Source organism: Pleurodeles waltl, chromosome 1_2 (genome assembly GCF_031143425.1).
Source record: "Pleurodeles waltl isolate 20211129_DDA chromosome 1_2, aPleWal1.hap1.20221129, whole genome shotgun sequence".
Taxonomy (NCBI): domain Eukaryota; kingdom Metazoa; phylum Chordata; class Amphibia; order Caudata; family Salamandridae; genus Pleurodeles; species Pleurodeles waltl.
The window spans coordinates 425782409-425810389 of record NC_090437.1 but is presented as its reverse complement, the minus strand read 5'-3'; the positions used below and the strand labels follow the sequence as shown (position 1 = coordinate 425810389).

The 27981-nt window shown below is 46.8% G+C and overlaps 1 long non-coding RNA gene across 1 annotated transcript in view; it reads right to left on the bottom strand.

Moving 5' to 3' along the window:
- LOC138300781 (uncharacterized) overlaps positions 1-27981 on the bottom strand; it is a 148497-nt gene that overhangs the window by 112815 nt on the left and 7701 nt on the right. The gene's annotated exons all lie outside the window — the stretch shown is intronic.

The window sequence follows — 27981 nt, the reverse complement described above, 5'->3', positions numbered from 1 at the left end:
CCAAGGATCGACCGCTGACTGCTCCAGGACGCCTGCAAAACCGCAACAAAGTAGCAAGATGACTACCAGCAACATTGTAGCACCTAATCCTGCCGGCTTTCTTGACTGTTTCCTGGTGGCAAATGCTCTGAGGGCTGTCTGCCTTCATCCTGCACTGGAAGCCAGGAAGAACTCTCCCGTGGATCGACGGAATCTTAGTCCTGCTAAGGCAGGCACCAAACGTCTGCATCACCGGTCCTCTGGGTCCCCTCTCATCGTGACGAGCATGGTCCATGGAACACATGAGCTAGATCCAAGTGACCCCGACAGTCCAGAGGTCCTTCTGTGTGAATTTGGTGGAGGTAAGTCCTTGCCTCCCACGCCAGACAGTAATCCTGTGTTCTCCGTGAACTGAAGCTGGTAGGGCTTCTCTGCACTTTTGCAAGGAATCCTTCGTGCACAGCATAGCCCAGTTCCCCAGCACTCTGTCCTGCATTGCTCAACTCGCTGAGTTGGCCACCGACTTCGTGGGACCCTCCTTTGTAGTGTTGAGATGACCGCTGTGCTCAGATATCTTGAACCCCTGTTCAAGTGCTTCTGCGGGTCCTGCCTGCTTTTGCGTGGGCTCTCTGTGCTTCTGAGTGCCCCCTCTGTCTCATTCTCCAAGGTGCAACCTCCTGATCCTTCCTGGGCCCAGGCAGCATCCATTTTCTTCTACCGCGACCTTTGCAGCTAGCAATGCTTGTTTGCTTTGTTTCTGCGTGGAAACAACTCTGCATCCTCCCGTACACTGTGGGACATCTTCTGTGCAAAGGAGAAGTTCCTGGCATCTTCCGTTGTTGCAGAATCTTCAGCTTCTTCCACCTGCAGGCAGCCATTTTGCACCTTCATCTGGGGTTTAGTGGGCTCCTGCCCCCCTGGACACTTTTGTGGCTCTTCGACTTTGTCTCCTTCCTTTTGAGGGCCTCAGGTCCAGGAATCCATTTTCAGTACTTTGCAGTCAGTTGTTGTCTTTGTAGAATCTCCTATCACGACTTTAGTGTGTTTCTGGTGAAGTATGGTAACTTTACTCCTACTTTTCAGGGTCAGGGTGGGGTATCTTGGACACCCTTAGTGTTTTCTTACACTCCCAGTGACCCTCTACACACTGCACTAGGCCTGGGGTCCCTAAGTAGTTTGCATTCCACTTTCTTAGTATATGGTTTGTGTTGCCCTAAGGCCTATTGCATCATATTGTATTCTACACTGTTTGAACTACTTTTCTAACTATTTACTTACCTGATTTTGGTTTCTGTGTATATTTTGTGTATTTTATTTACCTCTTAAGGGAGTATATCCTCTGAGATATTTTGGGCACATTGTCACCAAAATAAGGTACCTTTATTTTTAGTAACTCTGAGTATTTTGATTCTTATTATATAGGGGGTTATTCCAACTTTGGAGGAGGTGGTAATCCGTCCCAAATGTGACGGATTTACCACCAGCCGTATTACGAGTTCCATAGGATATAATGGACTCGTAATACGGCTGGTGGTATATCCGTCACTTTACCGTCACTTTTGGGACGGATTACCACTTCCTCCAAAGTTGGAATAACCCCCATAGTGCTATATATATAAGTGGTACAGTAGGAGCTTTGCATGTCTTCTCGTTCAGTCAAAGCTGCCCTGCTATAGCTACCTCTATCAGCCTAAGCTGCTAGAACACTACTAATCTACTAATAAGGGATAACTGGACCTGGCACAAGGTGTAAGTACCATCAGGTACCCACTCTAAGCCAGGCCTGCCTCCTATACCCAATAAAGCATATATACAATATAATGAAATACAAAGTATAACAGTGAGGTAATCCAATATTGATAAAAGGGAGACCACACATCTTTTTCATAAAAACTAGAAATTACTGAGTTTATTGAACTTTTTACTTCATACATGATTTTCTAAGTCTTATAGCTCCACTACAAAACATGCTACATTGATACATTTAAATTTCTTAAGCAACATTTGTAAATAAAATTCAGTGCAAGTGCTACTTGGGTAAAATAGTTCCCTCTCAATAAGGGGAGAATATATCATTGCGACAATTCCCTAAAGCAGTTACAAAAAATTAAAAAGTGCATATTGCCTTGATCTGAGAAAGAGTCACCACTGCATGGTCCTGGATTTTCAATTTTGTTCCAGCCACAAGGGTCAGCCAAAAGACAATGCAGTAAATTCAGTCTAATTCTAGTTAGCAAGACTTGAAGGTGAGAGTTTGTTACCACTGTAAAATATGGTTAAGTGGATGGACATGATTTCAGTAAGAGGTAGTTACGTATAGTTGATTTTCCTATTTTCCTCTTTTTCCTAGGTTAAGGATATACAACACTTCTTTACCCATACATCAGCAGAAGTGGTCTGCTCTGGAAACCTGAATAAATCAGGGCATCCTAAATCAGTAGGTGCTACTTTAATGTATCTCAGCCAGGGACTGCTACTTCTATTAACTTAACAAGGTTATACAGTTCTTTAATATGGTCTAATTCAGTCTGAACTCAGTATTTATTTGACCAACATCCACCTAAGTAATGAGCAGCGTCAGTACACCTGAGAAATATGCTACCCTCAATTCTTCATTCAAGATGTAGGAAGGGATCGATTGAGGTCACCTCAGGAACTTATTTTCTGTTACCTGCAGCTCTGAGGTGTCTCTGTATCCCCAAATATTACTACCATAGCTCACAGCAAAAATACATTTAGCTTGATAGATTTTTGCCATTGTGTTAATGGGCTTTGTACCTATTCTGCAGGCAAAATCAAGCAATGAAGTAACCACTCTGGCCATCGAGTTCCTTCTGGCAGTCATAGATGGGGCCTATGAGCCTCTATCATCAAATAAAAAACCTGAATACGGGAACATATTCACCCTAGTAATCTAATTTCTCTCTATTATACATTGTGTGATGTCCCTGGGACCCATAACCATTATGTGTGATTTATTAGATGAAGGCAAAAAAAGATTTAAGAAGCTGTTGTAATCCAACAGCAGTTCTCACTATCAACAGTGCATCATCAACATACAATAGAGTGGAAATAAACTAAGACCACACCCATGGAACATCTTTTTATGCTGCACATAAAATTGGACCCAATTCATTTATATACAATGAAAACAGCAGTTGTGCTAAAATACACCCCTATCTCACTCTCCTCTGAATCTTGAAAGGGGTGGTACAGCTCCCATTGTGATCGAATCTTATGATAGCTATCAGATCATTGTGTAGTTCATGCAAAAAGTCCACTTCATCCATATCAACTCTCACATTAAAGAGGGTTGCCAATAATTTGCTGTTATTCATTCGGTCATAAGCCAAAGTGAGGTTCATGAAGGCTATGAAGCGAGCCATCCTTATCAACAGTGTATCTCCCTATTATCATCTGTAGGTTTAACCACTGGTTCAGGGTACTGTGACCAGCCCTAAAATCACACTGTAGGTCAGAAATAACATTATTTCTATCCAGGCATAAGGCTAGTCTGGAAAGGATGACCCACCCCACAACCTTAACCACAGAATCAATAAGCAATATGGGCCTGCAGCAAAGAGGGTCATCCTTTTGCCTTTTTTAAAATACTTGTATAATGATAGATCTTGTCTAAAACTAAAGGGATACCCAATTAGCATGCAGCATTTAATACATTAGTTATTGTTTCCACCCGTCTAGTATATATAAGTCTGAGGGTACACCATCTGGGGTGGAGGCCTAATTTTTGGACAGATAACTATTTGTCTCATTTATCTCCAAAACCTGGCATTCTATATTAAGATTACCTATGGATCTCTCCCTGTTAGAACCTAGGGCTTTGTCAGGAACAGTGCCATAAATCCTTTCAAAGTGATGTATCCAGTCATCGGAGACAATATGGCAATCTAGTGCACCACTGCCATTCCCAACAAAAAAGGAACAGTTAACTATTTCCTAGAATCTAGCACTACCAGATAACATGCTAACCTGCTCTCTGGCCTTTTTTTCTGTTCAATAATTACTTACATATTTTTTCTACCACTAACCAATTTCTGATTTAATTCTGGGCACTTTCTTCAAGTTTCCAGTAAATTCTAGTGGGTTTCTGCACACAAGTGATTAAAACATCTGCTGGTGTGTTCCCCGTGTTTGAGAACCCGGAAGGTTTGAATACAATTAAGTTTATTTACAGACTCTGTTATAGGCACTTAATATATATCTCTGGTTGAGAGGTGTCCTCTAGACTGGTATTAATGTCCTGCCCACAGGACTTTGTTAGGGCAGCTATAAAAGCCTCTGGGAACACCATATTCTATTTCAGTCTGAGATCTTGGTCAATGGGTACAACAACTTGATTTGATGAATCTTTCTTGTCTAGTCCTTCCCCCCTTGCATCCAATCTATACTAAGATACAATGGATTAGGCTCCCTAGAATGATTCCAACTAACCCCAGAACACCTAACAAAGTTTGATAGAAATGAAAAAATAAACGTGTAATCAATAAAAGTTGTGAATCTTCTGCCTATAAATGTGAGGACTTCGCTCAGATCTTCTGTTCCCTTATTAGGTGGACTTGTACACACTAAGGGTCTGATTTAGATCTTGGCGGATGGCATTACTCTGTCACAACTATGATGAATATCCCACCCACTGTATTACGGTTCCATTGTATCCTATGGAAAGCGTAGCATGTCAAACAGAATAACCATCACATTTATGACAGAGTAACCCATCCACCTAGATCTAAATCGGGCCTAAATTATGAACAGTCAAAATAAAAGTGAGGAAGTCATCTTGTCTTGAATGCTCCAAATGTTGAATCAGTGATTGGTGCTCAACAAATCATAAAACTAAAATGTCAAGCATTGGTACTGGTATGTATATTGAAACCCCCCAGTAAGACCACTATATATAGGAGGTGTTGCTTATCAGCATATGAACCCAAAAAGGCTTTAAGACCCAGTAAATTCTAAAATTAATTTAGACCTCATTGTGAGTTTGGCAGCCAGACGGCCAGACCACCATGTTGGCAATCTCGAAAAGATCGCCATGTTGGCTGTCTCCCATACTGCTCTATTACAAGTTATATAGGCAGGACCACCAACCAAAAAAGGCAGACCAGCAGCGCGCCGATGTCTGGAAATAGGCAGTCCGACATCCAGCACTGACAGCCCCGCAACCAACCGCTGACTGTATTACAAGTCTAAAGTTGCAGTGGGGGGCCCCAATGACGGTCAGCCATTGGTGATCTTAACCACGGAAGTCTTTGATTACCAAAGTAATACACTACAGCACATTGGATGCATTTGAAAATAACTCAGCTGACACAATGCCACACTCAGCACCCTTGCAAATCACAGTATAAAACACATCCCTTCACACACCACAATCCTCTGCATCACCAGCGCCAAACGCAGAAACCAGAGTGACTCTTTTCTGTAGATGATATTGATTAGGCACCCCTTTTTGTAACCAATCCATTGAACACCCTGCATACACTTTTGTCCAGTCTCAACCTTTAGCACTCTCCTCTAAGTAACACACTGTCACTTTGCAATATTATTTCCCTCCATGTCACGTTGCAAAAATCCTCATTTCACAGATGAAGAGTTAAGAGTCATTGTGGATAAAATCATAAGAGTAGAGCCACAACTGTTTGGCGCACAAGTCCAGCACACTACTCTCAGTAGGAAAAAGGAAATGTGGGACAGGATAGTCGACAGAGTGAATTCTGTAGGCAGCACCCTGCTCGCAAAGGAAGGCATTAGGAAGAGGTGGAACGACCTCAGGGGCTCCAGGCAATATCTGCAGGCCAAGAAGACTGTTGGTGGCCCTCTCAGTGCCCCATTACAGCACTGCATGACAGGAATACCTAGGGGAGTCAAGTCTGATAAGACACAATGAAAAATGGCATCAAAATGTAATGTCATGCATGCTCACTGCCCACCTTGTGCCACTTTCACTGTTCTGTTAGTCCGCTCACCAGCCCAGTGTCTTCTACCCTAAAGTCCCCTGTTTGTCAACTCCCAATTAAAGTGTACTCACCTGGGTGGATAATATTTGTACAGTGGGTGTAGTACAAGGACTGATAGGACTGCTAAGGCCAGAAGGCTCCATCACTGTTACTCCACTTAGCCAGCCCTGTATCCTCTGCAACAAAGACCCCTGTTTGCCAACTCCCAATTGGCATCTACTCACCTGGGAGGATAATATTTATATAGTGGCTGTAGTAAAGCAACTGACAGGACTACATCTCACAACAGGTTTCTATAACCCCAAAAACTAGACCAGCGGTCTGTGTGCCATCAATGGGAGACTCAATGTGCATGTATTAGTGACCAGTGCCACATGTTGAGTTCAGTCACAATGTAGTGTGTGTGCTCATTGTGTTCCATGATCCACCTTGTGGTGGATGCACATAACTAAATGAGGTGACATTACAGCCATCCACTGTGATCTCTTTCATTGTGAATGTTGCAAATGTGAGACTACATGTATGTACATTACAGCATAAGCTGAGTATGCGTCTGGTCTGTGTCAGTTGTGAGTAATGTGAGCTATGTATATGTTGTCACAGATGTTTCTTAGCACATCTGCACTTGCTAGACTGCTGTTTATAAGTCACAGTATCACTGCCTCTGCCCTGCAGGTTGCCATACACACACATGCACATTTTTTAGATGATACATGATGCACTGTTATGCATGGAGGTGATTGGATATCATGTATGTTCTGACTGCTCAGCCTGCAGAGACCAGGGCCTGTAACATGTATCTCCCAGCATGAGTCTTAGTATAAGCTGGGGTGGGGTCTCTGTGGCTAGGCAACAGTGGCACTGCACCCACACCCTGTACACCAGCAGATCCTGTGATGTGGCAAATACGATGATCTGTTGTAAAATGCTGCCCAGAATGCCTCATTCCTTTGCTCAGATAGGGAATGGGTCCAGAGTTAAGCTACTGATCTAGTCCACATGTGTACTTGGTATCATTGTCAATGTGTGTCCCAGACTCCTGAGAGGTCCCTTACTCCTACAGCCCTGTTGTCACCTTCATACAGGTCGTATCTGTCCTGTCAAGCCTTATTGCATAAATGTCAGTCCCAAAATGTAGACAGTGTGTTGATTCCAGGGAGACCATGATGTGTGACTTTGTAGCTTGGTCATATAGCAGAAACTGGCCAATGCATGGTTTTGTTTTTTGGATGCCATCCCTGTAGGATAGACACAAATGTCCGAAAGCATGTTCTGTAGTACAGGTGGATAGCACATTGCAAATCTCCACACATGGACAGGATAAACACTTTCTGTGCCCACCATGCCAGCCCTTTCATTGTTGTACTCTGACAGTAGCTTGATGGGACTGTATGAAGAGAGTCATCATCACAGAGTACGAATGTCTTGGTGCATTCATGCCTAAGGAGTCTACCTTGCAGTAGCCACAGAGGTGTGATGTGGCTCATAAGTGCTCACATCTCATTCAGGTTGCTAGGAAATATCCCACAAGATGTCAGTAAAACGCCTATTCATTGTAGGGCATGAACTGGGTAGTGGGTTGATCTGCAGGTTGGGAAATGTGTGCCTTGAGTCATGTCCATGTCCTTATTGGCTTGTATGTGTCACAATTGAGGAGTGTTGACAATGTGGGAAAGTTAAATCTCGATGTTACTGACAGGTATGTGACTGAACCATTTGTGATGATATTTGTGTTCATGATGTCTTGATTTGTCTTTTGCATCCATGCAGATTAATGGCCATCAGAAGAAAGGGATATGGAGAGCCATCACCAAGAAGGTGCAGACCTTGGGGGTCCACAGCCAGCAGAGCACCCACTCCAGAAAGAGGTGGAAGGACTTCAGACACGGAGCTCAGATGATCGTGGAGGCCCAGCTAGGGCTGTCCTCCCAACGTGGGCAAGGGGGCTCGTCAGACAATGACCCCACTAATGGCCCACTTTCTGGCAGTCGTCTATCTGGAGCTTGATGGGTGTTTGAGGGCAGCACAGCAGCCACAATGGGGTGAGTACAGGGTCTTTTCTTGTCTGTTCCCTTGCCAAGTGATTGAGTGAGGTTCTGACTGCTCCCCCTGACTATTATGGAACAGCCATGTGTCACACAGTGGAGGAGAGATTGTGTGTGTTGACATGTAATGTGTCTTATACTGCAGTGCCTTGCCTTGCCTATTGGAGCGTGGACCTAGGAAAAAATATGGGTTGAATCCTCACCAAACTGAAAAGACCACGTGTGGCTGGGTACATTGATCAATCAAGTGCTGATTGTTGTTGTGGTGTATGTAATTTCTAAGCAGCAGACTATAGGAGACTGTCCAGGTTTGCAGTGGGTACCTTGGGTACTTACACTTTATACCAGGTCCAGTTATCCCTTATTAGTGAAGTAGTAGTATTCTAGCAGCTTAGGCTGATAGAGGTATTTATAGCAGAGCAGCTTAGGCTGAACTAGGAGACATGCAAAGCTCCTGCAATACCACTTATAGTTATACCGTACTTATACACAAGTAAAGACGATACTCAGTGTTACCAAAAAAGGTATTTATTTGGGTGACACATTACCAAAAATATCTTAGAGACTATACTCCTTCGTGAGGTAAGTATTGTACACAATATATACACTAGACACCAAAATCAGACAAGTAAATAGTCACAGAACAATGCAAACAATAGGAAATTCTATAGAATGCAATGGGAGAAAATAGGTCTAGGGGTAACACAAACTATACACTCAGAAAGTGGAATGCGAATCACGAATTCCCCCCTATCCAAGTGTAGTGTGTGCTGAATTGCTGGGAGAGTGAGACTACAGTAAAGGTAAGTAAATTACCCCACCCCACAGCCCAGAAAAGCAGGAGAAAAGTACTACAAGTTTCCTTAGGACACACTACACCTCATGATTGGGATTTTGCAGCAACCAACCAAGTCTGCAAAGAACAACTGCTGGATTCCTGGACCTGAAGACCTGCAAAGGAAGGGGACCAAGTCCAGAAGTTGAAAGAAGTTCCAGGAAGAACAGGAGCCCCTGCCAACCCAGAAGAGGGTGAAAAAGAAGGGTCCCTGTTTAGTCGAAGACTGCAGGAAAGCACCCTAGGAAGATGCCAGCGGGTTCCTGAATAATGCAAAAGATGTCCCACAACGTGAATATTGTTGCAAATGTGATTTCGTGTTGGAAGTCACCAACAAGCCTTGGCTACGACAAAAGTGTGTTTTGCATCAAAATGGTGTTGGATGGACCCAGGAAGGACTTGGGGGCCTCAACTCTGTGTGAGGAGGAAGAGGGGGCTCTCAGCACTTTGGAGAGCCCTCAGAATGCCAGCCAGCACCCCCAGAGGTCCCAGGACACGGGGACAAAGCAGGTGTAAAATGCAGTTGATGCAGCACAACAAAGGAAGGTCCCACGCCACCGGAGAACAACTCAGCGAGTTGAGCGTCACAGGGTGGAGTGCTGGGGATGTGGGCCAGGCTGTGCATGAAGGAATGTTGCAAATAGTGCAGAGAGGCCTCAGGAGGTGAAGAAGATGCAGTACACAGGGGTACCATTGCTCTCAGGGAAGGCAAGGTCTTACCTCCTCCAAGTTGCATCAGCCGGATCTCAGGACAGTCTATGTCAATGAGGTCCAACCTCTGTGTCCTTAGGACCACGCTCATCATTGTGAGAGGCGTCCAAGGGTGCCGGTCGTCAACTCAGAAGGTGCCTGATTGAGCAGGGGAGTGACTCCGTCACCCCACGGGAGATTTTTTCAGTCCTTCTGGTCCAGGATGAAGACAGCTAGTCCCCAGAGCGTGCACACCATGGAAACTTTTGCAGTTGCTGGTTGGAGGTCAATTTGCAGAGGAAAAGTATCCCTTGTGGATACTTTGTTGCTCTTACAGCGGTTCCTGGAGCCGGCTGCGGTTGGTCCGAGGTCAGAGGATGAAGTAGTAGTTGCAGAGGATTCCTGAAGGAAACTTGCAAACAGAATCTGAAGAGAACCCACAGGAGAGACCCTAAGTAGCCATGAGAGGGGGATTGTCTACCTTATCAGGTATGGACCGATCAAGAGGGGACACTGACGTCACCTGCTGGCACTGGCCACTCAGAGGCCTCCAGAGTGCCCCCACACCTTGCAAAGCAAGATGGCTGAAGCCTGGGACAGACTAGAGGAGCTCTTGGCACCACCCCTGGGGTGATGATGGACAGGGGAGTGGTCAATCCCCTTTCCTTTGTCCAGTTTAGTGTCAGAGCAGGGGACAGGGGGTCCCTGAACCGGTGTAGACTAGTTTATGCAAGGAGGGCACCATCTGGGCCCTTCAAAGCATTTCCAGAGGCTGGGGGAGGCTACCCCTCCCCAGCCTGTAACACCTATTTCCAAAGGGACAGGGTGCAACATCTTGCTCTCAGAGGAAATGCTTTGTTCTCCCTTCCTGGGACTAGGCTGCCTGGACCCCAGGAGGGCAGAACCCTGTCTGTGAGGTGGCAGCAGCTGTAGCTGCAGTGCAAGCTTCAGAGAGCTGGTTTGGCAGTACTGGGGGTCCATAGTGGAGCACCCAGGATGCATGGAATTGGCTCTCCAATACCATATTTGGAATGGGGGACAATTCCATGATCTTAGACATGTTACATGGCCATAATCAGAGTTACCATTGTGAAGCTACATATACGTATTGGCCTATATGTAATTCACAGGTGTAATGGCATCCTTGCACTCACAAAGTCTGGGGAAATGGCCCTGAACTATGTGGGGCCACCTTTGCTAGTGCAAGGGTGCCATCACACTTAGTAACTTTGCACCTAACCTTCAGCAATTGAAGGTTAGACATATAGGTGACTTAAAAGTTACTTAAGTGCAGTGAAAATGTCTTTGAAATAACATGTGCATTATTTCACGCAGGCCGCAATGGCAGACCTGTGCAGGGGTTTGTCTGAGCTCCCTATGGGTGGCAAAAGAAATGCTGCAGCCCATATGTATCTCCTGGAACCCCAATGCCCTGGGTACCTAAGTACAGCATACTAGGGACTTATAAGGGGGTCCAGAGTGCCAATTGAAATTGGTAAATGAAGTCGCTAGCCTATAGTGACAAATTTAAAAGCAGAGAGAGCATAAGCACTGAGGTTCTGGTTAGCAGAGCCTCAGTGACACAGTCAAGCACTACTGACAACACACACATTAGGATACAAACTATGAGCACTGGGGTCCTGGCTAGCAGGATCCAAGTGACACAGTAAAAACACACTGACACATGCTCACAGACAGGCCATAAGTGGGGGTAACCCTGCTAGAAAGAGGCTAGTTTCTCACATCACCAAAATAAAGTACCTTTATTTATGTAACACTCAGTATTTTCTTTCATGTACTGTGTGACTACAGTGGTATTGCATGAGCTTTGCGTCTCTCCTAGTTAGGCCTTGGCTGCTCATCCACACTACTCCTAGAGAGCATGGCTTCTAGACATTGTCTACATTTCACTAATAAGAGATAACTCGACCTGGTATCCCCGCCGATTATATGCCAACAGGGTACTGAGGTCTGCTCCATGGGGCAACGATTTGTGGGTGATATTGTCTCTAAAGAGATGACTGGTCATTCTGATTGCACAGCTTCAGCTATGCAATTGTAGTAATGTGAGATCCTGATTTACCTGTGGGCAACTCTTTCCAGTTCATTTGGCATGCATGCATATGGTATGGCACATGTATGGTCCACTTAGTTGGCGTTTGTTCCTGCAGCCTACTTGACATCAAGATCATGTTTGCTAATCAGAGCTCTTGTTCAAGTGTGTGATGACCCTATTTATTTTTGTCTTTGCAGCATCAGCACAGGCAAGTAAAAAAGACGGGGTGGAGCCAAGTGGGAGATCATCTGGCAATGGGACCTCAGGTCAAGACGCCACAGACACAGAGAGACACAGTGGCCCAGAGGGATAGGGAAGTGCCACAGGGAAACCAGAACATCCTCATCATTGGATTCCTCTTCCAGTGGCCATTCACTTGTGGTGGTGGACCCATCGGGGCATCCCCCTTTACCTTCATTGTCCGCCACCCCCATTCTATCACCCCCCGTTGCTCCCACGCGGTTGGCTGTGCCTGCACACCAGTAGGTTAGATGTCTCCTTTGCCACTGGAACCTCTGCCCCAGCCCCTATTACCCCTCCTGCCCTCAGTGAGGAGTTATTGACCTCCTGAGAAGTATCACTGTGGATCATACAGCCACTGTGAATACCATCCAGGGATCGGCGACACAACTCCAGCAAACCAATGTATTTCTGGATTGCATTCCTGGTGCAGTGACTGGTCTACAGAGATCTTTTCAGGCTATGGCCTCCTCACTGACTGCAGCAAGTCACCCCCCACTTTCTGCCCCCCTGCATCTCCTTCTTCCCACTCCAAATCCCTCTTTCCCCTACATCCCCAAAGCACACAGACGATCCACAGACATCCATCTCAACATCCAAGAAGAGTGCACACAAACACAAGCAGCACAAAACACACCAGCATACACACAACATCCACCCACAGATAAAGCAACAGTCACAACTTCCTTGACACCTCACCACCCCCAGCATCATGCCCACCACACCCATCAAACCCAGAGACACCACCCCAGCAGACCCGCAGATATCCACCACAAGTACCACACCTTCAGATACAATAACTATAGACACACAGACATCTACCACATCAGCCATACCTGGAGTCACCACCAAAACAGCCACACATCCACCCACCACTGACTCCCCCAGCACCTCTGCCTCCCAGCCCCACAAGACACAGAAACACTCACCAACCCAACAAACGCCCACCAAACATAAGCAGACTTCCCATGAGCATGCACCCACAAAATCCACATCGACACAGCCTACAACCACTCCCTCAACCTCCAAATCCTGACCCCCTTCTGATGACCAGTTGGTGTCCCTAAGTGACTTTTTTGTTAGACCTTGACATTTGCCCTGTTACCTCCAACCCTGCACCAAACCCAAGAAGCCCCCGCTCACCTCCAAGGCTGTCGCTTCTACCTCAAAGGCCCTCCCTACCCTTCTGAAAGCACCCATACCTCTACCCCCACATGAAAAAGCCCACCCCTCCCAAGAAGAAGCCAGCCCCTCCGAAGAAGGTGACCACCCGTCCCAAAGCCAAGCCCAAACCCCCGCTCCCAAATACGACCCACCCCCAAAGCCCCAGGGACTACCACCTCCCCAGGGCTACAGGTGAAGGGGTCTATTTCAGACCCCCGCAGCACCAGGGACCTCCACCTGCCCGGGGCTATACTCGTTTGTGGGGGGACACACTGACATGTACCCGCTAAGACACTGATTTACCCATTCTCACACCCAGACACTCTCACGGCCACTCTCACCCCCAGATATACCCTTTCACACCTATTCTCACACCCAGGGAGACAGGCCACAGCCAACTCCCTCCATGCTCGTCCAAAGGGCTGTGCACAGTGTGGGTTTGGGCGGCCGAAGTTCGTGCAAGGCGGTGGTTGGATTGATGCATAGTAATGAAAATTAGTTTACGTTAGAAAAATCATAGAAATTCACTGAAAAAAAATGAAGGTTACAGGGACGTTATAGTTTGGAAATAGAATTTAAAAAAACAGAGGCATTGAAAAAAAATATATATATTTTACAGGGACGTTACAGTTAGGATCACATTTTAAACATACAAAACCATTGAAAAGTCAGTTGCTATAGTCAAAGTTATCTCAAGTAACTACAACTCATGCCCCAAGGTAACTATAATTTGCGGCCTCGCCATGAACTGCTAGTTACCCCACAAATTATGGCACTCATGACATCTTTAAAAACATCACTGATAATAGCATTGAGATATATGAAGTAAAAATTTGGAGGAAAAAACTGTGCCTAGCGGAGGCTTCAGCTAAGTCCCTGAAAATCATTTTTTTAAAAAAAGGGGCCAGGGTAGAGCTCGGGTGCTTGGGCCCCGAGGGAATCCACCAGGGCAGCAAAGCATTTTTTCCCCTGGGGCTGCCACCTCCGCAGGGTTGTTTGGATTATATGAAGGAAGGTCACACGCTGCTCTGCAGGCCCAGGGACCGCCACCTCCGCGGGGCTGAGTTGAAATAATTAATAGGGCATGTCATGGACCCCTGACTCAGGGGGACTAACACCTCCTCGGGACAAAATAAAATTTTGGAAGGGGGCTGCGTGGAGAAAATTATGGTCCAGGGTTTCCAACCCTGGGACATAGCTATTTGCTGTGATTTGACAGGAGCTTTGAAAGCTTCTGCCAACTCACAGCAAGCACTCTAGTTCAAACAAACAGCTCTCGCATGCTGGGAGCGGAGGCTTCCTCTATTTCCCTGCTCGCAGACATTTCGGCAGGAAAACTGAGGAAACAATTGCTCTCCTAGACAGGAAACTGTATGCTTAGGAGCTCCCTGTCTGTGACAGCAGAGCCAGCTCCCACAGGAGGCAAAGAGCTGGCTGGGTGTCTGGGTTGCACTCAGGTGACACGGCCTGTCCCAAGGGTAAATGGTCCTCGGGGTCAAGAGCGGTCCAGGAAGGGGGTCTGGGCAGCCTCCCTTACCAAAAAAAATATTTGAAGGGACCAGACCCCAGGGGACTGGGTCCTCAGGGTCAAAATCAGCCAGGAGAAGGGGGCCGTGTAGCCTCCTTTCCCCATTGAATAGAGGTGGGTCCCTAGTGATGGGGGTGTCAGGTCCGAAATTGGCCAGGGGAGCGTGACCCCAACCTAGCATGAAAGGACAAGAAAGAACCCGCTCATCACAATCGCATACAGATTGCGCTCCAATAGATGAAAGATACACTCACCTCCAAAAAGGATTTCAGAACATTTTTCAGCATGGAATCACCAAGTAAATACACTTGCTTTGCCTCCGCCATGCCTGGGAGTTAGAATCACTTCTCCTTTACCAAAGTGGAGTTTCAGCTGGGGCACCTGCCGCACTTGGATTTCTGTGAAATGCATTATGACGAGAAAAGAAGCTCTCCCGCTCGTTTATCCAACAAGAGTCAACAGTTTTGCACAAATTGTCTACCAAACTGGAGTACTTTCTACTGGTTAGACAGTAAGTACTACCTTGTTGAATAAATGTCCAGTGTGTATTCTACACTACAGCTGCCTAATGGACTATGAGGAAATGTCTCCGGTGACTTTGTGTGCGTATGGCAAAATGATTGATCCTCATGCATCTTTCACCAGAATTCTGTGATAACATGAATCCTCTTAGAGAGGCTAACAAGACTACGAAGACATACACACATACACCCACATACCCACTCAGACACTCACCCAAATACTGATGCACCCACTTACAGACCCACTGAGAGGCTCAAACACCTACTCACAGATCCACTCAGATACTCATGCACCAACTCACAGACCCACTTACACACTCATGCACCCACTCACAGACCCACTCAGAGACTCACACAACCACTCACAGATACACCCAGAGACTCACACACCCCTCACAGACCCACTCAGACACTCTCAAACTGTTGGACCTGGTCCTTTTTAAAGGCTCATCCTCAATCTTTTTGCCTTTCTCCTCCTATTTTTTTCTGACTACTTGTTGGTTCTTGGACTCTGAACACTTTATCACTGCTGATCAGTGCTAAATTGCAGGTGCTCTCCCTTCTAAAGTTGGTATGATTGCACCTAATTGGCACATTTAATTTATCTGTAAGTCCCTTGTACAGTGGCATCTCCATACCCAGGGCATGTAAATTAAATGCTACTAGTGACCCTGCATTGCAGCTTGCGGCACCCACAGAAGTAGCTTTTCAAACTTGCGTCAGGCCTCCTAGCGCATGGCCTGCATGAGCAGTTTACCACCACAGGGACTTGGTATCTTAATTTTCTTGCCAGACCTATTACTTCCCCCTTCTATTACATGTAAGTCACCCCTAAGGTAGGCCCTAGGTAGCCCTGTGGGCAGGGTGCTATGTATGTGGAAGGCAGGATATGTGCCTGCTGTGAGTTCTGCCTTGCTCATAGGATTGCGGTGGAAATGCCTTGCCTTATGTCTAGGGTGTATTGTCTCATCTATGAGGGGTAGCGTAGGCATGTTTGGTATGGTTGTAATGGTAGTAAGAAATGCTGCTTACTGGTGTAGGTGGATTTTTTATTACCATTATAAAAAATGCCACCTCTAGAAAGTTGGCATTTCTCTTTGCTTTTGACTCTGGTGTTTTGCATCTTGGCTCCAATCCACGTCTGGGCAGAGTGACAGCTGGGCTTTGTGCATAATCTTCAGACAGCCTGTACACAAGGAGGGTGGAGGTGTCACAAGAGTGCATCCGCATATTGAATCGTCTTTCTGTGCTGGGAGAAGGCTAGGCGAGGTACACCTGCATTTGTAGAGGCTGTGCCCTTTCCTCACACAAGGAGGTCCTTTACCCCTAAATGAAGTCTGGAGCTTGTGCTGGAGGAGACAGGGAACACTCCAAGAACCAGTTAGGGCTGATTGGAACCACTTTCCCCCCCCCTTTTGTTCATCTTGTGCAAAACTGAGTATAAGTACAGGGGTTTTCCCCTATGTTAGAGATACACTAATGGGCTACTGAACTGGACACAGGATGCTGCTGGAGGGACGCACAAGGAACCACCCTGAACTGCTGCTGTTGTTGTGAGAATAGGCCTCTTTTTGACATGGTTAGCCCCCATTTTTTGCCTTTTGTTTGATGTAGTCTAAAAGTTGTCGTGCCCGGGACCCCTGCTAACCAGGTTCCCTGGGCAAGAGCTATTTCCCTACAACTGTTGTGATGCATTGGCACAATTAGATAAACACTTAACTACCACAATAAGTCCTTAGTAAATGTGTACCTAGGTGTCCAGGACATGGGGTACTTTGGGTAGGCCCCTGAGGGCAGCAGCACTGATTGTTCCACCCTCTAGGGCCATGCATCCAGATTTACCCAGCACTGCCATTGCAGGCTGAGTGTCCTGGTGCAAACCTAAAACACAAACTCGACATGGCACACTGCCTGTGTGCTCTGTCCACCATACACTGCATTTACTATAGGTAAGACACCCCTCTGGCAGGTCTTACAGCCCAAAGGCAGGGTGCTCTATATTATTTGTGAGGGCATAGCTGCATGAGCAATATGCCCCCACTGTGTCCTTGCCAAACATGAAACATAGTGAGTGAACAGAGCAGCTATTTTAATACATGTGCTGGAAACTGATCAACACGAGTTTCCCAGCTACATGATGGCCACTCTGAACCCTGGGTTCTTTGGTATCAAACAACTCAGAAGGATAAATCCAAACTGTACCAGTATTGAATTTATCCCTAAATGTACTGAAGGGTCACTTTAGTGGTGCCCCCTGTAAACGCTAACTACCCTGGCATGGTTGCTGACTGGTTCTATCCAGCCTGCCAACTCCAGACACCCAAACTACAAATTTTGGGGTAGAGCACTGTCTCTCTGGTTTGTAGAACAATGCCCTTCCTGGGTGGAGGTGCTAACACCCCTTCCCTCAGGAATGTGCACTGCCCTGGTGTCGAGCATCAAAAGGCCTACTGCCTTTGAAACTCATGCCCCATGCCTGCTGCTAACAGCAGATGGTTAGCTCCTTTGCAAACCCCCACTTTTGGTGGGAGCAAAGGCAGGAAATTACACAAAGGATAGGAGGAGAGGCCTCACCTGGCATGCACTACACCTAAGGTATTGCCTGCTAGGTGGACACTCCACTTCATTTCTCTCCATCTTAGAAGGAAGGAAAATAGCCAATCAGGCTTAGGGAAGTGACCCTTCCCACAGGAAGTAGTCACTATAGTGGGAGTAGCCACCCAACAGTAAGTGCCCCATTGGACACTACAGAGTACCCCCTAAAACACTGACTACATTCAATATTTAGTGGGCATCCCTAGACCAAGAAATCAGATCCAAAGGACACAATGAAGATCAGCACAAAGAAGATCCAAGGCAAGGGAACTGTGGACCTACTGTACAATGAAAAGGTGCCAAACCCTGCCTGCTGCACCCAGAACTCGACAATCGCCACTGAGGAGCTGCTGGACAACTGGCCTGACCTCAAGAGACCCAGAGGACCTCCAGTATTCACCAATCACCCAAGAACTCCCTTCCCTCCAGAGTAGCAGTATCACTCTGCAACAACCAAAGAACCAGAAAACCAGTGAGGTTCACTTCACTGACTGGCCACTAACTCCCGAATTGGATGTCACAGCTAGACCTGATGACACACTAACAACTACAAGGACAAACCCTGCAATTGTATCAAGCTTGGTGGCACTGCGCCCTCCAGTGTACGGACTGTACTGACATCGGACAACAGTAAAACCAACCTGCCCGGAGCTGAAAGAGGTCCAGGAGGAAGCCCCGGTCAAGGGACTTCAGGAACACCCTGGACCTTCTGCCAGAGTGCCCCTGAATTTCCATTGATTCCTCTGGTGCCTAATTACGCACAGAAACACTTTTTTTTAAAACTTAAAAAAAATCATATTCCAAATGTACTTAACCAATTTTGATAATCTTAGTCTTAAAATGTATATGCAAATCTGAAGTATTTTTATAAATAGGTCTTGAGTTATTCCTTTGAATGTGTGGGTTACAAGATTGATACTGTGAGTACAACAAATGCTTTGCACTTCTGCAAGATTGGCCTAACTGCTCGACCAAGCTACTATAAAAATTAGACCATTAGTTGATTATGTTTTTACCTCTGTAAACCAATGTGTGGTTGCCTGGACGCCTTGCACAGTGTGCCTAGCTTTGCACACTACATAGAGGGCTAGCCTCCTACACTTGTGCTGGCCCGTGACCTGCTAGGGCTTTAGGAGTAACTGACACTCACTCCAACTCTTTGTACTGGCCAGCTTGTTTAGGCCATACATCCTGTTTTCCCTCTGACTGTCTCCTGGGGCTGGGTGCTGACGCCCTTGTTCCCTGATCCACAGCGCTAGAAAATTGTTTCACTCTCTGCTTCCCCAGCGTGAGAGAAGCATGATGTTTACCTACTCCTGCTAGAGAGCATAGCACAGAAAGAACACTTGATTTATAGCCTTCCCCAGTGCTGGAGGAGTGCTGCATTTTGAAAGGAAGCACTTAGAGAGCGCTTCACTTTACTGCCTTGCCCGCCAGGTTTTCCAGTGCGGGGGAAGCACTGCTGGTCACTGATTGCCCCAAGTACAGGGAGAACAGAGTCTGGAGCGAGCACGCTCCTTGTGGTGCTCAAGGGGCAAGGCTCACTGAGGAGAGAGCCCACGGGGCATCCGTGGGCACCTACTTTGGGTGCTCCACCACTGCAGCCCGGGTTTTGCACATGCGGGTCTCACTCTATGTGGAAAGACTCTGTCAAGGGCCACGTGAGGCCAGAAGGAGTTGCGGTTACTGCAAAGCACCCCCAGGAGGAGCGCCTGACACCCCGACTGCCACTTGTTGCCCAGATGTGAAGCAACCTCTGGGAGTAAAGGAGCATCCCGACTGGGCAGGTGAGGTGGCCGCCTAGCCCCTAGTGGGCTTGAGGGCCAGATCGCTATGTTGGACAGGGGACATGCAGTCTCCCTGGATGCGGGATGCCACATGTGCCTCCCAAAGCCTTGAAGACAGGCTTTCTTTGCTGAAGACAATGAGGAGTGGGGCTGCCTCTCACCTAGGTGCAGACTTGTTCGGTTGTTCTTTCCCTCTCCCCAAGCATGTATTGGGGATCGCGGGGGCCTTGATTTTTGGGGGCATTAACTTGTGGGAGGGATGGAGTCCACAACAGAAGCTCCATCCCACTAAGAGTAATTCCTTTGTGTCCCTAGATATTGGAGCAGAGGAGCTCCCAGATAGGGACACGGACATACCCGTTTGGAACAATGGCGTTTCTGTGAGTGATGGTGCAATGTGTTGATGAACTGTGCATACTAGGAATGTTACCATGACTTGCCATGTGTTCTCTGATGTTCCTTTTATGGGCATTTATGAGGATAAGTTTACTATGATGTGCATTTTTGGTTGCTGATAACAATGTTTTCCTGACTACTTCTTATGTTGCAGAATAACCAGTAACCTATGTGTTTTATTTGACTACTTCTGGCTTTTGCAGAGTAATAGTACTGAGTAATGTTCTGACAACTGCTTGTGTAGCAGGGTATTCTGACATGTTGTGTTCGGTCTAATGATGTGTACAATACAGTTTATTTTTATATAAATTGGTGTTGTGCTTTCTTTGTGGTGTACATATTGTGTCACGTGTGTTGTCTGTATTGTGCAATTGCTTTATACATTGCCACTGAGATAGGCCTGACTGCTCGTGCTAAGCTACCAAAGGGGAGGCAGGGGTTATCCTGGGTGTGTAACTCCCTAGCCCTGTCTAGAGAGGGTGGGCTCTCCCATTTCTAACACACACCCACGCACAGACCCACTCAGAGACTCACACACCCACTCAGACACTCACACACCCATTCACAGACCCACTCAGACTCACACACTCATTCACAGATCTACTTAGACACTCATGCACCCACTCACAGACCCACTCAGACATTCACGTACCCACTCACAGACTCACTTAAACTCTCACCCAGACATTCACAGACCCACACAGAAACTTACACACCCACTTACAGAGACACTCTCACACCCACCGTCACACCTATAGATACAATCTTACACGTACACTCACAACCAGACAGACACTCTCACATCCACATAGTCCCACTCACACCCAGACAGACATTCTCACACCCAGTCTCACAGCTAGAGACATCCTCTCACACCTATAATCACAGGCCCTGCTGGCAACTCCTGCTACACAAGGCCAAAGGTGTCTGCAGTGTGGGGTTGGTTGGTTGTGGGAGTTGGCCACAAGGCCTGGCTGCAGTTGGGGTATGTTAGACCGGGCAGCCTTAGGGTAGTAACCCCTAACTTTTTGCCTGCCTCCCTCCACATTTTGGACACTGTTTTTTCTGGTTTTAGTACTCTGCCCAATTTACCACAGCTAACCAGTGCTAAAGTGCATATGCTCTCTCCCTTAAAACATAGTGACATTGGATCATACCCAATTGGCTTATTTAATTTACTTATAAGTCCCTAATAAAGTGCACTATATGTGCCAGGGAGTGTAGATTAAATGCTACTAGTGGGCCTGCAGTACTGATTGTGCCACCCACTTAAGTAGTCCCTTAACCATGTCTCAGGCCTGCCATTGCAAGGCCCGTGTGTGCGGTTTCACCACCAATTCGACTTGACATTTAAAAGTACTGGCCAAGCCTAAAACCCCCCTTTTTCAACATATAAGACACCCCTAAGGCAGGCCCTAGGTAACCCATAGGGCAGGGTGCTGTGTAGACAAAAGGCAGGACATGTACCTGTGTAGTTTACATGTCCTGGTAGTGTAAAACACCTAAATTCGTTTTACACTGCTGGGTCATAGTTAGTATAGCCAGAATGGTAATACAAAATCCTGCTGAATGGTGAAGTTGGATTTAATATTACTATTTTAGAAATGCCACTTTTAGAAAGTTAGCATTTTTCTGCACTTAAATCCTTCTGTGCCTTACAATCCACGTCTGGCTAAGTTTAGTTGACAGCTCCCTTGTGCATTCACTCAGACAAACCCCAAACACAGGATGCTCAGTCACACTTGCACACATCTGCATACTGAATGGGTCTTCATGGGCTGGGAGGGTTGAGGGCCTGACACTTACATGTCAAACGTGTAGGAAAGTAGCCTCTTTTTGCATGGTTACCCCCACTTTTGGCCAGTTTGTGAGTGTGTGTCAGTGTGTTTTACTGTGTCACTGGGCTCCCGCTAGCCTGGACCCCAGTGTTCATAGATAAAAACCTACATGTTAGTGTGTGTTGCCTGTCTCACTGGGATCCTGCTAGCCAGAACCCTAGTGATCATAGTTTGTGGCCTAATGTGTATGCCTGGGTAGTGCCTGTGAGAAGGTAGCCTCTTTCTAGCCTTGTTACCCCCACTTTTGGCCTGTTTGTGAGTGTATGTCAGGGTGTTTGTCACTGTTTTCACTGTCTCACTGGGATCCTGATAGCCAGGCCTCAGTGCTCATAGTGAAAACACCATGTTTTCAGTATGGTTGTTATGTGTCACTGGGATCCTGCTAGTCAGGACCCCAGTGCTCATAGGTTTGTGGCCTATATGTATGTGTCACTAGGACCCTGTCACACAGGGCCCCAGTGCTCATAGGTGTGCATGTATATGTTCCCTGTGTGGTGCCTAACTGTCTCACTGAGGCTCTGCTAACCAGAACCTCAGTGGTTATGCTCTCTCATTACTTTCAAATTGTCACTAACAGGCTAGTGACCATTTTTTCCAATTTACATTGGCTTACTGGAACACCCTTATAATTCCCTAGTATATGGTACTGAGGTACCCAGGGTATTGGGGTTCCAGGAGATCCCTATGGGCTGCAGCATTTCTTTTGCCACCCATAGGGAGCTCTGACAATTCTTACACAGGCCTGCCACTGCAGCCTGAGTGAAATAACGTCCACGTTATTTCACAGCCATTTTACACTGCACTTAAGTAACTTATAAGTCACCTATATGTCTAACCTTTACCTGGTAAAGGTTAGGTGCAAAGTTACTTAGTGTGAGGGCACCCTGGCACTAGCCAAGGTGCCCCCACATTGTTCAGAGCAAATTCACTGAACTTTGTGAGTGCGGGGACACCATTACACGCGTGCACTACATATAGGTCACTACCTATATGTAGCTTCACCATGGTAACTCCGAATATGGCCATGTAACATGTCTATGATCATGGAATTGCCCCCTCTATGCCATCCTGGCATTGTTGGTACAATTCCATGATCCCAGTGGTCTGTAGCACAGACCCTGGTACTGCCAAACTGCCCTTCCTGGGGTTTCACTGCAGCTGCTGCTGCTGCCAACCCCTCAGACAGGCAGCTGCCCTCCTGGGGTCCAGCCAGGCCTGGCCCAGGATGGCAGAACAAAGAACTTCCTCTGAGAGAGGGTATGACACCCTCTCCCTTTGGAAAATGGTGTGAAGGCAGGGGAGGAGTAGCCTCCCCCAGCCTCTGGAAATGCTTTGTTGGGCACAGAGGTGCCCAATTCTGCATAAGCCAGTCTACACCGGTTCAGGGACCCCTTAGCCCCTGCTCTGGCGCGAAACTGGACAAAGGAAAGGGGAGTGACCACTCCCCTGACCTGCACCTCCCCTGGGAGGTGTCCAGAGCTCCTCCAGTGTGCTCCAGACCTCTGCCATCTTGGAAACAGAGGTGCTGCTGGCACACTGGACTGCTCTGAGTGGCCAGTGCCACCAGGTGACGTCAGAGACTCCTGCTGATAGGCTCCTTCAGGTGTTAGTAGCCTTTCCTCTCTCCTAGGTAGCCAAACCCTCTTTTCTGGCTATTTAGGGTCTCTGTCTCTGGGGAAACTTTAGATAACGAATGCATGAGCTCAGCCGAGTTCCTCTGCATCTCCCTCTTCACCCTCTGATAAGGAATCGACCACTGACCGCGCTGGAAGCCTGCAAACCTGCAACATAGTAGCAAAGACGACTACTGCAACTCTGTAACGCTGATCCTGCCGCCTTCTCGACTGTTTTCCTGCTTGTGAATGCTGTGGGGGTAGTCTGCCTCCTCTCTGCACCAGAAGCTCCGAAGAAATCTCCCGTGGGTCGACGGAATCTTCCCCCTGCAACCGCAGGCACCAAAAAGCTGCATTACCGGTCCCTTGGGTCTCCTCTCAGCACGACGAGCGAGGTCCCTCGAATCCAGCGACACCGTCTAAGTGACCCCCACAGTCCAGTGACTCTCCAGCCCAAGTTTGGTGGAGGTAAGTCCTTGCCTCACCTCGCTGGGCTGCATTGCTGGGAACCGCGACTTTGCAAGCTACTCCGGCCCCTGTGCACTTCCGGCGGAAATCCTTCGTGCACAGCCAAGCCTGGGTCCACGGCACTCTAACCTGCATTGCACGACTTTCTAAGTTGTTCTCCGGCGACGTGGGACTCCTTTGTGCAACTTCGGCGAGCACCATTTCACGCATCCTCGTAGTGCCTATTTCTGGCACTTCTCCGGGTGCTACCTGCTTCAGTGAGGGCTCTTTGTCTTGCTCGACGTCCCCTCTCTCTGCAGGTCCAATTTGCGACCTCCTGGTCCCTCCTGGGCCCCAGCAGCGTCCAAAAACGCCAAACGCACGATTTGCGTGTAGCAAGGCTTGTTGGCGTCCATCCGGCGGAAAAACACTTCTGCACGACTCTCCAAGGCGTGGGGGATCCATCCTCCAAAGGGGAAGTCTCTAGCCCTTGTCGTTCCTGCAGTATTCACAGTTCTTCAGCCTAGTAAGAGCTTCTTTGCACCAACCGCTGGCATTTCTTGGGCATCTGCCCATCTCCGAGCTGCTTGTGACTTTTGGACTTGGTCCCCTTGTTCCACAGGTACCCTCAGTCAGGAATCCATCGTTGTTGCATTGCTGATTTGTGTTTTCCTTGCATTTTCCCTCTAACACGACTATTTTGTCCTTAGGGGAACTTTAGTGCACTTTGCACTCACTTTTCAGGGTCTTGGGGAGGGTTATTTTTCTAACTCTCACTATTTTCTAATAGTCCCAGCGACCCTCTACAAGGTCACATAGGTTTGGGGTCCATTCGTGGTTCGCATTCCACTTTTGGAGTATATGGTTTGTGTTGCCCCTATCCCTATGTTTCCCCATTGCATCCTATTGTAACTATACATTGTTTGCACTGTTTTCTAAGACTATACTGCATATTTTTGCTATTGTGTATATATATCTTGTGTATATTTCCTATCCTCTCACTGAGGGTACACTCTAAGATACTTTGGCATATTGTCATAAAAAATAAAGTACCTTTATTTTTAGTATAACTGTGTATTGTGTTTTCTTATGATATTGTGCATATGACACTAAGTGGTACTGTAGTAGCTTCACACGTCTCCTAGTTCAGCCTGAGCTGCTTTGCTAAGCTACCATTATCTATCAGCCTAAGCTGCTAGACACCCTATACACTAATAAGGGATAACTGGGCCTGGTGCAAGGTGCAAGTACCCCTTGGTACTCACTACAAGCCAGTCCAGCCTCCTACATTGGTTGTGCAGCGGTGGGATAAGTGCTTTGAGACTACTTACCACTCTTGTCATTGTACTTTTCATAAGAGAAAAATATACAAAACAAGGTCAGTGTATATACACATAGCCAAAAAGTTTTGCATTTCCTCTTTTCACTCTTTTCTAAGTGCTGAAAAGTACATCTAAACTTTCAAAAAGTTCTTAAAAGTTTAAAAAGTTTTTTTTCTGTCTTTCCAAAAAGTTCTGAAAACTTTTTTCTCTTTTTCTATCACTTTAACTCTCTCTGAAAATGTCTGGCACAGGAAAAATTGTTGAACTGTCCAAACTTGCATATGATCACCTTAGCTGGAAAGGAGCAAGGAGTCTCTGCATAGAGAGAGGTTTGAGTGTAGGGAAGAATCCTTCTTTAGAACTGTTAATTAATATGCTTAGAGTACAGGATAAGGCCATAAGTGCCCAATCTGTAGAAAAAGTAGCTAATGGTTCTCAATCTGATCCAGGGACTCCCCCAGGAAAAGGTTCAGGAAAGAAACTTCTCAGCCTGCCCATTACTAGACAGTCTAGCATAGTTGGTACAGAGATTGAATCACACCATACTAATGGTGTGCTCTCACATTATACTGGTAGCCAAGCTGTTAGGGTGCCCTCTGTAAGGGACAGGTCTCCATCTGTTCATTCCCATCATACCTCTGTATCTAGAAATGTCCCTCCCACCCACCCTGATGACAGATTGTTAGAAAGGGAGCTCAATAGATTGAGAGTGGAGCAAACCAGACTGAAGCTCAAGAAGCAACAGCTGGATTTGGATAGACAGTCTTTAGAAATAGAGAGGGAAAGGCAGAAGATGGGTTTAGATACCCATGGTGGCAGCAGCAGTATTCCCCATAGTCATCCTGCAAAAGAGCATGATTCTAGGAATCTGCACAAGATAGTTCCCCCTTATAAGGAGGTGGATGACATTAACAAGTGGTTTGCTGCACTTGAGAGGGCCTGTGCTGTACAGGATGTCCCTCAAAAGCAGTGGGCTGCTATCCTATGGCTATCATTTACTGGAAAAGGTAGGGATAGGCTCCTTACTGTAAAAGAAAATGATGCTAACAATTTCCAAGTTCTTAAGAATGCACTCCTGGATGGTTATGGCTTAACCACTGAACAGTACAGGATAAAGTTCAGAGATACCAAAAAGGAGTCTTCACAAGACTGGGTTGATTTCATTGACCAGGCAGTGAAGGCCTTGGAGGGGTGGTTACATGGCAGTAAAGTTACTGATTATGAAAGCCTGTATAACACAATCCTGAGAGAGCATATACTTAATAATTGTGTGTCTGATTTGTTGCACCAGTACCTGGTAGACTCTGATCTGACCTCTCCCCAAGAATTGGGAAAGAAGGCAGACAAATGGGTCAGAACAAGGGTGAACAGAAAAGTTCATACAGGGGGTGACAAAGATGGCAATAAGAAGAAAGATGGTGAAAAATCTCAAGATAAGCATGGGGATAAGGGTAAAACCAAAGATCCCACTTCAAATCTTAAACACTCTTCAGAGGGTGGGGATAAAACAAATTCTTCCTCTTCTTCCCAACCTGCACACATTAAAAAGCCTTGGTGCTTTGTGTGTAAAAATAGAGGCCATAGGCCAGGGGATAAGTCCTGTCCAGGTAAACCCCCTGAGCCTACCACCACTAATACATCAAGCTCTAGTGCCCCTAGCAGTAGTGGTACTAGTGGTGGGACTGCTGGCAACAGTCAAGCAAAGGGTGTAGTTGGGTTCACTTATGGGTCCATAGTGGAAACTGATGTAATCAGTCCCAAGACAGTTTCTGTCACACCTAGTGGCATTGGCCTTGCCACACTGGCTGCTTGTCCCCTTACAATAGATAAGTACAGGCAGACAGTTTCAATAAATGGTGTTGAGGCCTTGGCCTACAGGGACACAGGTGCCAGTTTCACTTTGGTGACTGAAAACCTAGTGCCTCCTGAACAACACATCATTGGACAACAGTATAAGATTATTGATGTCCATAACTCCACTAAGTTTCTTCCCTTAGCTGTAATTCAGTTTAGTTGGGGTGGAGTTACTGGCCCTAAGCAGGTGGTGGTATCACCTAGCTTACCTGTAGACTGTCTCATAGGTAATGACCTAGAGGCCTCAGGTTGGGCTGATGTAGAGTTTTATGCCCATGCAGCCATGCTGGGCATCCCTGAGGAATTGTTCCCTCTCATTTCAAGTGAAATGAAAAAGCAAAGGAGAGAAGGCCTGAAAACTCAGGATCCCTCTCCATCAACAGGTAAAAAGGGTATCACAGTATCCCCTAACCACCCTACCATTCAGGATACTATTCCTGTGGTGGGAGAAACCTCTCCTGGGGTGGCACCTGTTCCAAGGGAATCATCAGCTGGCAAAGCTGGACTCCCTGAGGTGGAAGTACCTCTCTGTGGGATAACTAACATTGGTGAGAAAAACAGCACCATTTTAGTTAACATGGAGCATCCCTCCAACCCTCCCAGAGAAACTTTAGTGCAGAAACCCTGCACTACCTCACAACACTTAGGACAGCATCCCTGCCCTAGTGTGGAGCTCATAGGACAGCATCCCTGCCCTGCTCCAACTCAAGAGAAACAGCATCCCTGTTCTCTCTTCCAGCCAGATGGACAAAGTTTTTGCCCAGCTATGGCTTTTCTGAGACAGCATCCCTGTCTGGCATTTCCATCACTACAAATAGGTTCAGTAGACAATTCCCACTGCTCTAAACTAAAACTTACTGATAGAAACTCTGAAAATACATCTTCACATCTTTGCTTAGCTAAAAAACTTCAAACAGGGTGGTTTACATCCCCACAGGGAAGTAACCATATAGTGGATGATAAAGGGAGTAACCAGTCTATTGCAGAGCTACTCTCTACTTATCACCACTTAGACAATAAAGTCTCAACTGGCCAATGTTAGCCTTATTGTCCTTCGTTTGAGGGGGGTTGTGTGAGAAGGTAGCCTCTTTCT